This window comes from Xyrauchen texanus, chromosome 26 (genome assembly GCF_025860055.1).
Source record: "Xyrauchen texanus isolate HMW12.3.18 chromosome 26, RBS_HiC_50CHRs, whole genome shotgun sequence".
Classification (NCBI taxonomy): Eukaryota; Metazoa; Chordata; class Actinopteri; order Cypriniformes; family Catostomidae; genus Xyrauchen; species Xyrauchen texanus.
In genome coordinates, this window is record NC_068301.1 from 32139616 (window position 1) to 32158328 (window position 18713).

Genomic DNA, 18713 nt, shown 5'->3' on the forward strand with positions numbered 1-18713 from the left:
CTCTGAGGAATATTCTGTGTTTCTATTCAAAATATCAGATTTCTGCAGCGTCTTTATCATAGAATCAATCCCTCCAGCCTGTGACCATAGATCTGATCTTACAGGTGTGGTGCCTTTTTAGGCCTCCCCATTCTACAGTGTGAGAGATAGTGTCAAAGTCTGACTATGCCGTCCACATCCCTATTCACTGTCTCACTAAACGTCTGTCCCTCTCGCTTTCTCACAGAGTCATTGTTTCTGACTTCATCTGACCAGCAGATGATTACAAACTTTCTTATGGTAAAGTTTGGAGATGGACAACATTTTTACCCTCTCGCTACTTGTGATAAGATAAAACAAAGTTCACATCGAGGCCTGTGGTAACTTTCCATTGTTATTCATACTTTCTTTGGGGAGGAATTAAAGTCGTTATTTCTGGGAAAGACAGGCACACACAGCCAGTGTATTGTGAGCTGAACACGCAGTGACACGGGCTGGACTTGAATGACCCAGATCAATTAAGGCCACTAGGAGCAATATGGAGCTACACCGACGACCATGGCATCCTATGAGACTTCCTGGACACTGCGGTCTGAGAGCTACGACATGCGTACTGGTTGTTCTGTCATTATTGATTGTTTTACTGCTCACTCCAAAAAAGGCATTGATCCTGAGCCTGTGAGGATGATGATGAATGGTACTGCTTCAGTTAACCATACTTTGCGACCGAGACGAGTACGAGAAACAGCACATGATTTTTTAGCAAGCTTATCTGAGTCCTGGATGGACCATCCCAGCCCTCCTCATCCATATGCTACGAACCTGTGGTGGAGACTAACCAACCATACAGCAAAGAAAAGTGGGTTTCCGAACTGCGTGTGCACACAGTTCGCGCACAGTACTGCTGGAGCGGACTTGTGGCCGCACCAAGATCACAACACATCAACCTTCATGGCTACATTGGCTGTGGCAGCAACTTTCTATAATGACAATACTATCCTCTTTTTAAACAACAAGAAATGGACAACAATGAAGGTGACAAAAAGAGTGTTTGGCAAGGCAGCAACTGTTCGGAACATACCAACTAATCTCACATGTTACAGCAGAGTTTCAGGAACTTATGCTTTAGGGGAAACACCAAAGAGTAAATGCAGCGTAATCTACAAAGAGAACGACACTAATCCTATCACACAACGACGTTGTTATAGATGCTTATTTGAACCTAATATTGCCGTTGGGAGTTCGACACAAGCTGTAATGGCTTTCGAATACTTGAAATCACACAAAGCCATAGCCTACGTGATGCATGTAAGGCTGCTTGTGCAACTGTGCATGTACCAGATGAAGAGGGCACAGGAGTACTAGAAAATGCATACTGACAGTGTGGGTATGCAATCTATGTGTCTCTGCCTATAAACTGGACAGGAACATGTGCTCTAGTTCAACTGCACGGAGGAGCAATGGTCATACAGCACCAACCACATGAAGTTATGAAACCAAAGAAAAGGGGACTGCTTAACATTGTGCAAGACAGCCCAGTGCCAAGAAATCATCACATCTGGAACATAGCTGAGAAATTGCTGGCTTTTTTGTGCCTGGAATAGGTGTTGCATCAGTAATGGAAGAGGTACAGGTAACCAGGTATGAACTGATTTCTTTCATTGACACGACACATATTATGATGGAAGGCATCAAGGAGGAGCTGAGAGGACTAAGACTCACGGTTCTGCAGAATCGTTTAGTTTTAGACCAACTTACGGCATCACAAGCTGGAGTTTGTGTGATAGTGGGAGAAACGTGCTGCACATACATTCCAGATAATGATGCAAAAGGCCATGTCATTGAAGAAGGGATACATCATTTGACCTTCATGTCAAAGACTCTGACAGATCGGGAAACTAATTCATTCTCTTTTGGATGGGGATGGTTTAAAGGTATTTTTAGTAATGTGACAAATGCGATGATGATGGTAATTCGTATAGTTTGCTCGTTCTTGTTGATCTTGTGTTTGTGGCCATGTGTAATGAAATTGATTAGAAATGCTGTGTCATCTACGTTTCAACACCAAACGCGTCATCATGATTTGCATGTATGTGACACATATGATTCCAGTCAAAGTGGCAGTGAAGATGACATTTAAACTTAATTACCTAGGGTGACAAGGTAATGACTCGAAGGATAAGAGCAGATGTTATCTGTGGTACGAGATAACTGTTGTAAGAGTTAAGAAGAAGGGTTTATGTTAGCTTGCTTAAATGTAAGAGATGTCTCACAAAAAAAATTATTTTGCTTTGTTGTCTGAAAAATTATGTTGTGTTTTGAATCCATGTAAATTAGCATGTCTGATGTACTGTTGTAATGTAAATACTATGTGTGATCAAAATTATTTAGTTCATGCATGCATGTAGTTTACTGAGTTAATCTTAGTTTCATATTATTAATTATATTTTGTGCTCAAGGGTTGGGGTCAGAATCCCTTGTCTCTTCACTATATCTATATATCCTTTTGAGTTTTTACATTATTCCTATAACAAGTGCGAATCAAGTTATATAATCATTACTATATTCCACAATATAATCATTACTATATTCAAAGAGTGATTCATATATAGTTTTAATCATATTTTGTTGTCAGCATTTCTACCATTATATTTTTAAGTGCATTATGGTGTCTGATTTTTCTTGACCAAGTAAAGGTTACAGGGGTCAAACTCTATGTGATTTACATGATCTAGTTCACAAAATTTTACTTCTTTCATGTGTATGTCTCTAAAGAATAAAGTATAAATGTATAATTGTTTAGATTTTATGTTGTCTTAGCCAATCAGAAGTAAACGATTATGTAATGCATGTCCTTGTAAAAGGTATACTTGTGTGAGATTTGTTTGTAAGGTAGAGTTGGCTTGCGACCTCCTCGTGACTTTGACGCTGGCTCTACCAATTTAACAGCAAACTATTCTTCAGTAAAATTTTACTTATTTGATTGAATTTCACGACTCCTGGTCTTCTTTCATCATATCTGGACCTGGATCTGACAGCTGTTAACCCCATAACAGTGCTAACCTTAAAAAACACTTCAATGTCAGCCCCTTTTTTGTGCATAGATATAAAAATGCACTAAATTAAAATGACTGACTCGTTGGGCCATGTTTTCTCATTAAAATCAGATGATTTCCTATAGAATGTAAGGGAATAACTCTAGAATAACCTCCCTGATAATGTTTGGGGGCCCAGAAACACTATCCTAATTTAAATCTAGATTAAAGACACATCTCTTTAGCTAAGCATTCAATTAACACATATCATAATTTTGTACTATGTGATGAAATAGTAAAAAGTGCACATGACCATCTTTTGCCTGAAATAATATGACCAGCAGCAATGCTAATCTTTCTGCTGTTGTCTCGTTGTTTGTATCTCAGGATGCTCAGCATATTTGACTAGAGATTACAGCAGCTCCAGTTCGGATCCAGACTTCTAATGACATCAACACTCTTGAAGACAATGTGTTTAAACAATTTTCAGATGTTAAATGATATTTTAAAGTGTTTAAACTAATTTCAGTTTTTATGTCAGGTGGTACAACAAAAATATTATGTTGTACCACCTGACATGGAAAGTGTACCACCAACCTACCCATACTTGAAATTAGCATTTTTTTATCAGTATTTGAGAGAGCTCTACAAACTTTTTCACTCTGCCAAAGAGATCAGTTAGGCTCCTCTGGATGATGCATTATCATGTTTACTGTTATTACCTTGTAAATTCATAATAATATTTGAGAATATACAAATTGCTGGACAAAAGTTTCTCAATTACCTCAATAGCTTTAAAACTACTGATATTTATAAAAAAAAAAATAACATGAAAGGCTTCAAACCTAAAATGATGGCACTGTTTTAAATGTTTTATTATTAAGACACCATGTTCAATTGTTTTCTTAGTCTGTTCATTTGTTCAGACAGTTGCACCACCACCTGACATTTTGGAGGTTTAATGCTGCCTTCAGCAATAATCATAAATAGGCCTAGTTTCCTAGTTTAAAATGATCGTAATCAAGACTTCAGAAGAAGAAAAACAAAATAATATGTATTATTAAATGTAAAAAGTAATGATTTCAAACAAAGGTTTTCTAGATTATAGTGATACATGTCATGAAGTTATAAACATTTTTTAAAGGGAAATAATGCACTTGCCACAACATAACTTTGTGACAATGTTTAGAAAAATATATGAGCGATTTTTAAACAAAACTGTCTGCTTATACAGATTCTATCTTTCAATGCTAATTGCTTTGTGTATTTAAATGTTCAATTGGAAAACACTGAACTGTTCTTATTCTTGCATTTTTCTTTTCTTATTCTTGCTTATTAGGGCCACCAAAATGAAGACGTCAAGCTTTTGGGGAAAACCTTGTTCATTTAAATGTATAACCTGTTTGCATACTGTTTTTGCTGTTTGTGCTTTGTTATATAGTAAATGCACGAATTTTTGAGTCTGTATCGTTCATATGTCGTTGAAAAAGTCCCTAAAATAGTTTTGGGCCAATGAGGACAACTTAAATTAGACCACTTATAATATGTCCTCCCATATTATTATAAATGTTGCAGTTATGTAAGTCACGTATTTGTGTTAGCTGGGTGAGACCCTCTGAAAGCATCAAAAGCAAAATACAAATATTTCTAAATAAAATGTTATTGTCACTAAATTGTTTTTAAGCTCACCATGTCCAGTATTCAGAATTCAAAACATTTATTCACAAATGTTCTATTTTTTGCCAAGCGGAGCCAACCAGTCCTGTGCACGTATGCCAATTAACCATGTGCGCCAAACAGAAGAAACTGAGAAGTCATGCTAAAAATGTCTAGCAAGCAAGCGATAGCTAAACCAGAGTGTATAACTCACACACTTTGGGTTCACATCGAAGTCAAGCCAAGGCATAATACTCTATTCTAACTTAAGGTAAGATGTTTTTTTTTTTTTTCAATCTTTGCAGTGACTGAATTGTGATTATAGAAATGCTTTTTGAACATAAGATGAGTGTGTGGGCGTGTCCTTTCCGGTGTTGTGCCGAATTTCGACCCCTTGCCAAATTATTACCCCCCTCGTTGAAGTCAGTACCTGATTGCCTAACCCTAACCACTCCCCATAACTAATCCTAAACGTACCAATAGAGGGTAATAATTTGGCGGGGGTTGAAATTTGGCACAACACATGTTTTTCGCACGCTGGAAACGGCGCTGTCCATGGTTCTGAATTCCATACATTATCCTGTATTCCAGAATCCACTTCTTCAGGACTTCATAACAAAAACTTAACTTGAATCATTACAATAAGGGTGTTGCTTATTTATAACGTTGAAAATATGATAAATGTAAAGTATCTGAATTTCTTAAATCAATGAAAGAAATGTGTTGTACAAGGAACAGCAGTTATAATACATACTTTTACCTAATACATTGATCAAAGTTAATTGAGTAGAGTGATCACTAGGAACATGCTATAACCTCTGGAACATGAAAAAAGGTGAAAATAGAATAATTTCTTCAGAATAATATGATTGTAATATACTTACAGTAAGGTAGGTATTGGCAGTATTCAACATGTAGTAAGTCAGTCTGATCACTAGCAAAGCACTACAACCATTGGAATATAAATATAAAAAAACACTATAGGGGAATTACAGTTTATTACATAAACATATGTAATAAACACATGTCATAATGTTTATTACATAAATATCTGTGATAATTGTACAGTAAGGGAGTTATTGTCAAAATTTCACCTGTAGTAAGTCAGTATGGTCACTAGGAAACCACTACAGCCATTGGAACAGGAAAAAATACTTTAGGGGAATTACAGTAATGTTTTCTTGAACTTATTAGTTTATTGTACGTACAGTAAGGGAGTTATTGTCAAAATTTCACCTGTAGTAAGTCAGTCTGATCACTAGGAAAGCACTACAGCCATTGGAACAGGAAAAAATACTTTAGGGGAATTACAGTAATGTTTTCTTGAACTTATTAGTTTATTGTACGTACAGTAAGGGAGTTAGTGTCAAAATTTCACCTGTAGTAAGTCAGTCTGATCACTAGGAAAGCACTACAGCCTTTGGAACAGGAAAAAATACTTTAGGGGAATTACAGTAATGTTTTCTTGAACTTATTAGTTTATTGTACGTACAGTAAGGGAGTTATTGTCAAAATTTCACCTGTAGTAAGTCAGTCTGATCACTAGGAAAGCACTACAGCCATTGGAACAGGAAAAAATACTTTAGGGGAATTACAGTAATGTTTTCTTGAACTTATTAGTTTATTGTACGTACAGTAAGGGAGTTATTGTCAAAATTTCACCTGTAGTAAGTCAGTATGGTCACTAGGAAAGCACTACAGCCTTTGGAACAGGAAAAAATACTTTAGGGGAATTACAGTAATGTTTTCTTGAACGTATTAGTTTATTGTACGTACAGTAAGGGAGTTATTGTCAAAATTTCACCTGTAGTAAGTCAGTATGGTCACTAGGAAAGCACTACAGCCTTTGGAACAGGAAAAAATACTTTAGGGGAATTACAGTAATGTTTTCTTGAACTTATTAGTTTATTGTACGTACAGTAAGGGAGTTAGTGTCAAAATTTCACCTGTAGTAAGTCAGTCTGATCACTAGGAAAGCACTACAGCCTTTGGAACAGGAAAAAATACTTTAGGGGAATTACAGTAATGTTTTCGTGGACTTATTAGTTTATTGTACGTACAGTAAGGGAGTTGGTGTCAAAATTTCACCTGTAGTAAGTCAGTATGGTCACTAGGAAAGCACTACAGCCTTTGGAACAGGAAAAAATACTTTAGGGGAATTACAGTAATGTTTTCTTGAACTTATTAGTTTATTGTACGTACAGTAAGGGAGTTATTGTGAAAATTTCACCTGTAGTAAGTCAGTCTGATCACTAGCAAAGCACTACAACCATTGGAATATAAATATAAAAAACACTATAGGGGAATTACAGTTTATTACATAAACATATGTAATAAACACATGTAATAATGTTTATTACATAAATATATGTGATAATTGTACAGTAAGGGAGTTATTGTCAAAATTTCACCTGTAGTAAGTCAGTCTGATTACTAGCAAAGCACTACAACCATTGGAATATAAATATAAAAAAACACTATAGGGGAATTACAGTTTATTACATAAACATATGTAATAAACACATGTAATAATGTTTATTACATAAATATATGTGATAATTGTACAGTAAGGGAGTTATTGTCAAAATTTCACCTGTAGTAAGTCAGTATGGTCACTAGGAAAGCACTACAGCCTTTGGAACAGGAAAAAATACTTTAGGGGAATTACAGTAATGTTTTCGTGGACTTATTAGTTTATTGTACGTACAGTAAGGGAGTTATTGTCAAAATTTCACCTGTAGTAAGTCAGTATGGTCACTAGGAAAGAACTACAGCCATTGGAACAGGAAAAAATACTTTAGGGGAATTACAGTAATGTTTTCTTGAACTTATTAGTTTATTGTACGTACAGTAAGGGAGTTGGTGTCAAAATTTCACCTGTAGTAAGTCAGTCTGATCACTAGGAAAGCACTACAGCCTTTGGAACAGGAAAAAATACTTTAGGGGAATTACAGTAATGTTTTCTTGAACTTATTAGTTTATTGTACGTACAGTAAGGGAGTTATTGTGAAAATTTCACCTGTAGTAAGTCAGTATGGTCACTAGGAAAGCACTACAGCCTTTGGAACAGGAAAAAATACTTTAGGGGAATTACAGTAATGTTTTCTTGAACTTATTAGTTTATTGTACGTACAGTAAGGGAGTTATTGTCAAAATTTCACCTGTAGTAAGTCAGTATGGTCACTAGGAAAGCACTACAGCCTTTGGAACAGGAAAAAATACTTTAGGGGAATTACAGTAATGTTTTCGTGGACTTATTAGTTTATTGTACGTACAGTAAGGGAGTTATTGTCAAAATTTCACCTGTAGTAAGTCAGTATGGTCACTAGGAAAGAACTACAGCCATTGGAACAGGAAAAAATACTTTAGGGGAATTACAGTAATGTTTTCTTGAACTTATTAGTTTATTGTACGTACAGTAAGGGAGTTGGTGTCAAAATTTCACCTGTAGTAAGTCAGTCTGATCACTAGGAAAGCACTACAGCCTTTGGAACAGGAAAAAATACTTTAGGGGAATTACAGTAATGTTTTCTTGAACTTATTAGTTTATTGTACGTACAGTAAGGGAGTTATTGTCAAAATTTCACCTGTAGTAAGTCAGTATGGTCACTAGGAAAGCACTACAGCCTTTGGAACAGGAAAAAATACTTTAGGGGAATTACAGTAATGTTTTCGTGGACTTATTAGTTTATTGTACGTACAGTAAGGGAGTTATTGTCAAAATTTCACCTGTAGTAAGTCAGTATGGTCACTAGGAAAGAACTACAGCCATTGGAACAGGAAAAAATACTTTAGGGGAATTACAGTAATGTTTTCTTGAACTTATTAGTTTATTGTACGTACAGTAAGGGAGTTGGTGTCAAAATTTCACCTGTAGTAAGTCAGTCTGATCACTAGGAAAGCACTACAGCCTTTGGAACAGGAAAAAATACTTTAGGGGAATTACAGTAATGTTTTCTTGAACTTATTAGTTTATTGTACGTACAGTAAGGGAGTTAGTGTCAAAATTTCACCTGTAGTAAGTCAGTATGGTCACTAGGAAAGCACTACAGCCTTTGGAACAGGAAAAAATACTTTAGGGGAATTACAGTAATGTTTTCGTGGACTTATTAGTTTATTGTACGTACAGTAAGGGAGTTATTGTCAAAATTTCACCTGTAGTAAGTCAGTATGGTCACTAGGAAAGAACTACAGCCATTGGAACAGGAAAAAATACTTTAGGGGAATTACAGTAATGTTTTCTTGAACTTATTAGTTTATTGTACGTACAGTAAGGGAGTTGGTGTCAAAATTTCACCTGTAGTAAGTCAGTATGGTCACTAGGAAAGCACTACAGCCATTGGAACAGGAAAAAATACTTTAGGGGAATTACAGTAATGTTTTCTTGAACTTATTAGTTTATTGTACGTACAGTAAGGGAGTTAGTGTCAAAATTTCACCTGTAGTAAGTCAGTCTGGTCACTAGGAAAGCACTACAGCCATTGGAACAGGAAAAAATACTTTAGGGGAATTACAGTAATGTTTTCTTGAACTTATTAGTTTATTGTACGTACAGTAAGGGAGTTATTGTCAAAATTTCACCTGTAGTAAGTCAGTATGGTCACTAGGAAAGCACTACAGCCTTTGGAACAGGAAAAAATACTTTAGGGGAATTACAGTAATGTTTTCTTGAACTTATTAGTTTATTGTACGTACAGTAAGGGAGTTAGTGTCAAAATTTCACCTGTAGTAAGTCAGTCTGATCACTAGGAAAGCACTACAGCCATTGGAACAGGAAAAAATACTTTAGGGGAATTACAGTAATGTTTTCTTGAACTTATTAGTTTATTGTACGTACAGTAAGGGAGTTGGTGTCAAAATTTCACCTGTAGTAAGTCAGTATGGTCACTAGGAAAGCACTACAGCCTTTGGAACAGGAAAAAATACTTTAGGGGAATTACAGTAATGTTTTCTTGAACTTATTAGTTTATTGTACGTACAGTAAGGGAGTTATTGTCAAAATTTCACCTGTAGTAAGTCAGTCTGATCACTAGGAAAGCACTACAGCCATTGGAACAGGAAAAAATACTTTAGGGGAATTACAGTAATGTTTTCTTGAACTTATTAGTTTATTGTACGTACAGTAAGGGAGTTATTGTCAAAATTTCACCTGTAGTAAGTCAGTCTGATCACTAGGAAAGCACTTCAGCCTTTGGAACAGGAAAAAATACTTTAGGGGAATTACAGTAATGTTTTCTTGAACTTATTAGTTTATTGTACGTACAGTAAGGGAGTTAGTGTCAAAATTTCACCTGTAGTAAGTCAGTATGGTCACTAGGAAAGCACTACAGCCTTTGGAACAGGAAAAAATACTTTAGGGGAATTACAGTAATGTTTTCTTGAACTTATTAGTTTATTGTACGTACAGTAAGGGAGTTAGTGTCAAAATTTCACCTGTAGTAAGTCAGTATGGTCACTAGGAAAGCACTTCAGCCTTTGGAACAGGAAAAAATACTTTAGGGGAATTACAGTAATGTTTTCTTGAACTTATTAGTTTATTGTACGTACAGTAAGGGAGTTAGTGTCAAAATTTCACCTGTAGTAAGTCAGTATGGTCACTAGGAAAGCACTTCAGCCTTTGGAACAGGAAAAAATACTTTAGGGGAATTACAGTAATGTTTTCTTGAACTTATTAGTTTATTGTACGTACAGTAAGGGAGTTAGTGTCAAAATTTCACCTGTAGTAAGTCAGTCTGATCACTAGGAAAGCACTACAGCCATTGGAACAGGAAAAAAATACTTTAGGGGAATTACAGTAATGTTTTCTTGAACTTATTAGTTTATTGTATGTACAGTAAGGGAGTTATTGTCAAAATTTCACCTGTAGTAAGTCAGTATGGTCACTAGGAAAGCACTACAGCCTTTGGAACAGGAAAAAATACTTTAGGGGAATTACAGTAATGTTTTCTTGAACTTATTAGTTTATTGTACGTACAGTAAGGGAGTTATTGTCAAAATTTCACCTGTAGTAAGTCAGTCTGGTCAATAGGAAAGCACTACAGCCTTTGGAACAGGAAAAAATTATTTGATAATTGTACTGTTTGGGGGGGTACAGTTGTAAGACCCAGGACCAGATAATATGATGAAAGAAGACCAGGAGTCGTGAAATTCAATCAAATAAGTACAATTTTACTGAAGAATATTTTGCAGTTAAATTGGTAAAGCCAGCGTCAAAGTCACGAGGAGGAGGTCGCAAGCCAACTCTACCTTACAAACAAATCTCACACAATTATACCTTTTCCAAGGACATGCATTACATAATCGTTTACTTCTGATTGGCTAAGACAACATAAAGTCTAAACAATAATACATTTTTGATAGATAAGTGGGTTAATCAGAATATTTGTCGTCCATTTCCGAGATTTAAGTCCGTGGTGACCTTCCTCCAGGGTCCGAGAATGTTTTAGGCTATATCACAATGTTCAGAACCTGCAAAGAATATCAAACGCACACACACACACACACACACACACACACACAGGACACTGACAAACAACAGTTCTCTTCGAGGCTGAAGAAGGCCTGAGCTAATTATCAGAAGAGCAGTCCACCTTAACAAGGCAAGGCAAGGCAAGTTTATTTATATAGTACATTTCATACACAATGGTAATTCAAAGTGCTTTACATAGAAGAGATTAAAATAAGAATACAAAATAAATAAATAAATAAAATAAAAAACCTACTTATAGGCTGATAAAACATTTCACTCCAGGAAAGCAGGAACGATAATATGCCCCTTTACTCCACTCCCTAAAGAAATACACATGAGATGTTCACTTAATGAAAATAAGGTGAAATTATGTATAAATTGACCCTCAAACTTATACAAGTCAACTAAGACAGATATATAGATGCAGATATGTGGATATTGTTGTGAAATATGCAATTATTCTATTCTAATCATGGCTTCTGGTATATGAAGTATTTCTGGGTCATAGTAAACCACAATTGTAACTAATAAAAAGTGGTTTTATAATGAAAGGTACCAAAAGTAGTTGTTAAACAATTTATTAAGAATGTGTTTACTGTAAAACACTTGTATTAATAATCATTGTAACCATATATTGAGAAAATAGTTTAAGAAAAACACCTCAACTTGTTTTATAAAGATTTTTATTATGAAAATGGTTTATAAAGAAAAACATACCACACTGAATGTTGTAAGCATTTATTAAGCAGATGATGGTGGCAGAGTAGAGAGGAGTTGAAAATGTATTAGAAAGAGCTTTGCAAAAGAAAGGAGAAAAATGCCATCATTACCGTCTATGTGTTGCGGACGAGATACAGAAGATACAGCGATGATGGAAAGGTCCAGAAAAAGAGGACAAAGAGACAAAGAGTTTTATATGCAAAAGTCCTAAGGGGTCTTCCAGAAATAATGACAGTTCAAGATTTTGTGTTTGACCAATTGGCTGTAAAAGACTGAATGTATGCAGAGGGAGTTTCCAGGAGGGATTTCTGAACATGTCAAAAAGTTGATGGACTTTAAAAGGACTGTAAAGAAATGTCCAGCCAGAGGCAGATTCACCAAGGACGTCTCGGTGTTATGATACCTTGCCATTGCACCTCATGAAGTTAAAAGCTTGTAAATTATTTGGTTTTGATTTACTTACAATATATATATAATATATATGCAATACATGAGTACAGAGTCTCTCTCGCCGCTCTCTGAATCCCAAGACAATTATCATCAAAAGGCCCCTTGCATGTGAACACAACCCAAGGGCACACACTGGAATGCACCTAAAAGAAAATGAATACAGAAATGATTAGGATATTGATTGTTGAATTTTTAATAAGAATAAAGTAATCATTCAAAAGGATATATATAAAAGGATATATATAATTAAATTGAAGAGACAGGGATTCTGACCCCAACCCTTCAGTACGTACAGTAAGGGAGTTATTGTCAAAAATTTCACCTGTAGTAAGTCAGTCTGGTCAGTAGGAACACACTACAGCCTTTGGAACAGGAACAAATCCCTTTGGTGAATTACTGTAAGTTTTACATAAAACATTTTTGCGTACTGTATGTACAATAGCCTACACAAAAGTACACTAAAGCAGTCTAGGTGAATACGCAGCAAATATCAAACCTGAAACTATTTTTACCCTGGTTGGGTTTTTATTTTTAAACTTGACTATGTTCATGGTGCTGTCCACGTAGGCTATGTGGTCCTGAAGGTCCTACATGATCAAGTCTGCAAGTTGCTTTTTATATTCGCTTCGCATATTTGCGGAGTTCCGCGTTCAATATCTCATGAGCTGAATATTGTTACTACACAAATAACATTGTTTTAATATTTTAATCTCCTCAAAACGAGCTTTCCTTCGGGTTTGCACTTTGCAGATGGTCCCTTCTTAGCAGCCTGCGCATAGAGATCAATGTATTCTGTCCAGTGCGAAGGAAAGATCGTTTTGAGGAAATTTATGTTGTAGCTTCTGGTGTTTTATCTGTAGTTATATGTGATAGGTGTTGTGTGTAGCAACAACGTTTAGTTCACGAGTTATTGAACGCGGAAGTCCGCGAATGTGCGAATATGCGAATATAAAACCAACTTTACCTAAGTTCTGTAGGCTACATTTTACCAAGAATATGTCAAAGCAGAGGTTAACAGTAACAAAGGTATTTGTATCATGTATTTTTTATTTTTTGTCAACCATTATTAACAGTAATTTTATCGGCCAAATTTAGACCGCAAATTCTTCTTATATGCATTTTTTGTGTGTTTTGACTGTCTGTTCAGTCAATGATTCACTTGATTTTAATCGAGCGTCATGACGGATTTAAAGCGAGTTGATTTGATCGAATCATTTGGGCGTATGATTCGGTTCGTCTGATCCATCAAAAAGAACGACTCGCTCACGACTCGGACATCACTACGATACGATCGCATGGCGAGCCTTGAGTCACGCTGAGACGTTGTAGATTATTTGCGGGAACCTCCTGGTAAGTAGAACGAACGCGCAATCTTTCGCTATCATTATAAATGTATATTAGCTGGACAAAACAAAGGCAAGTGGACTTGATGAATGATCAGTGGTTTGTGTGTGATGATAATGAAAGGGGATTGTGTGGATGAGGGTGTTGCCCAAACCGGCATTCTGTCGGGAACCACGGTTGGCTATGTTATCAGTGCAGTTAACTTATTGGGTATTTTTCTCGATTATGAGTATATGTTAAGTGTGATTTGCATAAATAACTGACGCTAGTATGAATGTGTTAGCCGTGCCGTTTTGTTGGTTACGTCGAGGCAAATGCCCTGAGGGAGCTACATGAACTAAACGGTTTTGGTTTTTAGTCAGACAACAAAGATAAAACATGCTTTTCATCTTAAAATGAGATTAAACAGTGTAGTAGCGTGTGTGTTCGTATTCCAGTTTCAACGGTTTACGATGAAGTACTTCTGGTGAAGAAATCTGTCCCTTGAAATCTTTCCTCATATTAATACTTAAGTATTTTGACACAGTTGTATTTAAAATGTCACTAAGTAGTCATGGAGAGTAACATTGTGTTTGCATCTAGTCTATTTATCCAGTGTCTGGTAAGAAACCCATGTAATTCACACAGACAAGTCACCCACATCACTGATTCATATTTTTAGTTAGTAGTTGTGTCAGTTATATAAGCCTTTTTGCTTGTAGAGGTATGTTTAACAACTTATTCCTTCTATATTTTGTGTGATGGTATTTTTGTTGCCTGCAATGCCAGTATGGGTTTTTGTTTTTGGTGAACCTTGTATGATTGAAAAAGGAAGGTAAGTGAGGCGCCCAACCAACATGCCATTCAAAATGTAGATTACCAGACTGTAATTTAAAACAAATATTATCTAGAATCTCTACTTCAATGCATATGGCAACACTCTCATTTCAAGAAGGGGCGTAGATCTCATTTCAACTTGAGGTGGTGTGGGGGGCTTCTTTACAAAATATTGGCAATTTTTTGTTTTGAATGGGAATTTGTCAGGATCCATGCCTATGCCTATGGCTTTGTCGTAAACATTGTTTGCTAAGTTAATGAGAGAATTGTCTGTGTTGAAGAGATCCCGTTGTATGTGCTTGTTAAGGCAAGCATTACCATTACTATTACTTATAAGGATTTGAGCTAACCCCAAAAAACAAAACTTGGGGTTATGTTTCGTCACACAGTTTGTGCTGTGAATGTTAATAATGACATCTCAAATTGTGTGCAGCTTGTTGATGAAAGGTGTGCTTTTCTTTTTCTAAGCAATCAGACTTGTAGTTTTTGCTTGGTAGATAATAAAACTCATTGAAGGAGGGGTCCTCCAAGCCATATATAGGGACCAGAATACCACAGCGATGTGGGGTGGGCTCTTTTGACTTTGGAAAGTAAGCAACCAACTAAAATCCATCCAGAACACCCTAGCTACAGCGTAGAAATGCACTAAAACCCACTCTGAACACTGTGGCAACTGCAAAGCAATGCCCTGGAAACCAGGTAGAGCACCTAAGGATAATGGCAGTGAGTTTTCCACAGGCAAGCACCATTTACATTTGCTTAAGAAAATTTAAAAATCACTGTTTGTCAATTCACATAACGATAGATTATTGTCAGAGAGATTGCATCATTTTCAGCCATTTTAACATATGCAAATGCCATATATGTCTACAATTTCATTTCAAGACTTTGTTAGTGTTGCAAGTTACAACGACTCGTTGGTGATGTAGAGGTCCCTTTCATTTGTACCATTCTCACAAGTTTTACTTCACGAGTGCTCAAAGACTGGAGGTGTCTTCGTCGAGCAAATCAGCTGTTTTCCTCAGAAGTACATCAAGTTTATGCTGCAAGCATGTGAGTGATACATTTTGGTATTTTTGTCTGCTTTGCACATTGTATTTTTCATCCTCCAAAAAGATTGTGTCTCTGCAGTGAATCTCGTTTGTGGTAAGAGAAAGACCAGTGAATTCTCAGGGCCGAGATCTCTGCAGAACTTTCCCCAAGAGGGTCCCAAGCCTCAAATAAATACTTCCACATGACCTTCAGTCTGTGTGCCAGAAAGAGCTGTTTCTGCACTCTCTGTGACGTCCAGGATTCCTGGAGATGTCAGCCGACTGTTCTTTTTGCAATGCGGTTTTAGCTATATGGTGCTCCTCTTTTGTTCAATTTCTTGGGAATTTGACTTGCCCTGGGCTGTGGTCTATAAAACTTGACCACAAGTTTATAGTGAACCAGGGAAATTTAGATACAATCTGCTGAGCTGGATGACGAAAAGGCACTAACTAATTTGAATGAAATAAGTCACATGGAGCTCCCCTCCTAAAGCACCCAAAGTGGAACAAAGCAATGGCAAGGGTCGCAGTGCTCTTTTAACCTAATCATTTTTGGAAAAATCTTTGTGTATTCTCTGTAGGTTAAGAGACTTTGATAGTTATCAGCCCCTGCAGATTGAAAATGAATAAACATGCTCTTATCTGTGGCTTTGAAATCTGTGCCAAGGTTAATGAGCATCAGTCAGCACTTGACCCATACCAGTTTTGGGTCACGTAATTATATATTTGATAAACAGTTGTTAGCCACGCACTGTGTGCCAGGGGATATACAGAGCAGCAAGTGATATGGGCTTTCTTGTGTTCCAGTAAATGCTGATTAGATGCAACTTGTTTTTGGTGAGCTTTAAATGGATGGTTCACCAAAAAATACAAATTCTGTCATTTTAAAACAGTGAATTCGGACATGACTGTTCGAACACTTAAGTTGAAAGCAGTAATTCCATTGCTAGTGCCCACTTAACTGCCTTTCAGCAAATCAGTTCAGAATACTCTGTTACTTCACCTAATTCATATTCATGAGCCACATTTAGTCTAATTTTCATTTCATGCACCACCCCTATTGTTTCATCAAACATCTCGTCTCCAAGTGGACTAGAAGCTCAATCAAGGTGTAAGTAGAAATCAGAGAATCTCCCCTTTGCGATGACATAAAATATTTTATCAATAACAAATTTTTCAGGTGATTTTTTTTTTTTTAAACATATTTCCTTTATCAGTGCAAGGATATAAAATGTCTTAAGATTAAACTCTTCAACACAGGTTGATTTGCGCCCATTACCCTGATTTTGTGCTGCATGTAAATATTATTTAAATGTTTGTATTTTGGGGTATAAAATGTTTTCTATGAAATTAGCCATAACTGATACCTGAGAAGCAGCAATTGAGATATTAATGGAATTTGTAATTTATAGTAAATCATTTACATAAACATTTTCCCACATTAACACTCCAGAAACTTAAATGCTGTATATTTTTTAAGCTTACACGCCACTGCTTGCACATGTGAAATTACAACCTGTATTAACATCATAATACAGTTTCATCTAAGGTTAGAACATCTCAAGCCCTTTATGAAACAAACATTTTAAACTGTAAACTCTCAGACATGCGGCTGCCAGCAACATCTCAGCTGTTGCCAAGTAAACATGACTTTTGTTTTGTTTTACACAGCAGGGGATTTATTAAGCTGTGTGCTAGATCTCAAGAAGTCAGAAGTCAGAAGTGTTTAGGGTTGCTCTGTCAACTCATTGCCCACCAAGGTAATTATTGTTAATGAAAACTAGTACTAAAGGCACGGTGACATTTACCATTGCACAGCGAAATTCAGTGGGCGAAATACAGTAATTTAAATGGAAATCTGCACAATTGTACATTTCTCACAATGGACTTCCGGACTGGAATAATATCCCCTCATGGATTTCGCATGGAGTTCAAATTTGGTGAACTTTGACCTGTGTCACCAAACTTGAACTCAACGTGAAATCCGAATGCAATATATGAATATGTTTATAGTCAAGTCTGTTATATGCCTAGACTTTCTCTAATCATATACAGTTCACAATCTCACCACTCAGCTAAAACATATAGCCTGCTGTGTGTGTGTGTTTCCCTAGCATTGCTTGTGGAAGATAAAAAGATAAAGAACATATTTAGAAACCTTACGTGATTTTTATCTGTGTCTGCTGTTAATTATGTGCAATGGATTGTTTTGAGGTGGACTGTGTGTAATATTGTATAGTATAATCAACATTTCAGATCCTCTGCATCAGGGAAATGAGTGATGAGATGGAGAGTTAAGTAATTGCTTATTGTGTAAAGATAAATCGTTCTGGACTCCAGTGTATTTATCATTATAGTGGTCAGAATATCAGCACTCTCTTGTGTTCAATAATCATTAATATTTGAGTGTTTGTGTTGCTAGGGGAACACATGGGCCAGGGGAACAGTTTGCATCAGGGGCGTTGCAAGACTTTAGTGACATTCAGGGGTTAGCTCACAAGAGTCTTTCCTTCCATGACTTAAAAAATGACCACTCTACCTGTCAAACACTGAAAGTTGTTAAGAACTTTAGGGCTGTAACAACTAATCCATAAAATCGATAATTACTGATCATGAAAATCATAGACAACCAGTTTCATTGTCAATTATAAGCAGCGAGCATGGAGAAGCTCCGTCAGTGGCACTTTACAGCCCAGTGAAAAATGTCATCCATGTCAATCAAATCGATCACAATGGACAAATGGAGCACAATAATTTTGATTAAACTCATGCAACATCGTACCTCAATTTCAGTTTCAATGTAATCAATTGTGCAGCTCATGGATGTCACACTGATGTGTCAGATGTCCAGGTGTGTCAGATTTTAAATTGCATGTTTTTGATCATTTCTTTATCATATAAGCGGATGTAATATGAGCAAAAATGAGACTTTTCAGCGAAGAAGTGAATCAGAACTCTGTGTACAGATGATTGAACTATATTAAACTGTATGCTGAATATAATGCACTCTATAATAATGATAAGGGTCCTGATATTTGATAGTCCTGGTAATGCAAAATGTATGCTAATGTCTTATGATACTTTTCCGCTGCACGTTACGGCTTGACTCGCTTTACTTTTCTGAGCTTGTTTTTCCACTGCAGTTTAGTGCCGCCTCAACATAGGTGGGATTATAGACTGATCGTCAAAGTTGTGCCGCCTCTATTGCCATGA

At 36.3% G+C, this 18713-nt stretch overlaps 1 protein-coding gene across 1 annotated transcript in view; it reads left to right on the forward strand.

The window, feature by feature from the left end:
- Positions 1 to 13578: 13578 nt before the first annotated feature.
- Positions 13579 to 18713, forward strand: part of LOC127620321 (protein tyrosine phosphatase type IVA 3-like) — a 44116-nt gene continuing 38981 nt past the window's right edge. The window contains exon 1 of the mRNA XM_052093518.1: positions 13579 to 13659. The gene's annotated coding sequence lies outside the window, so the exon portion shown is untranslated. The remainder of the gene's footprint in view (positions 13660 to 18713) is intronic.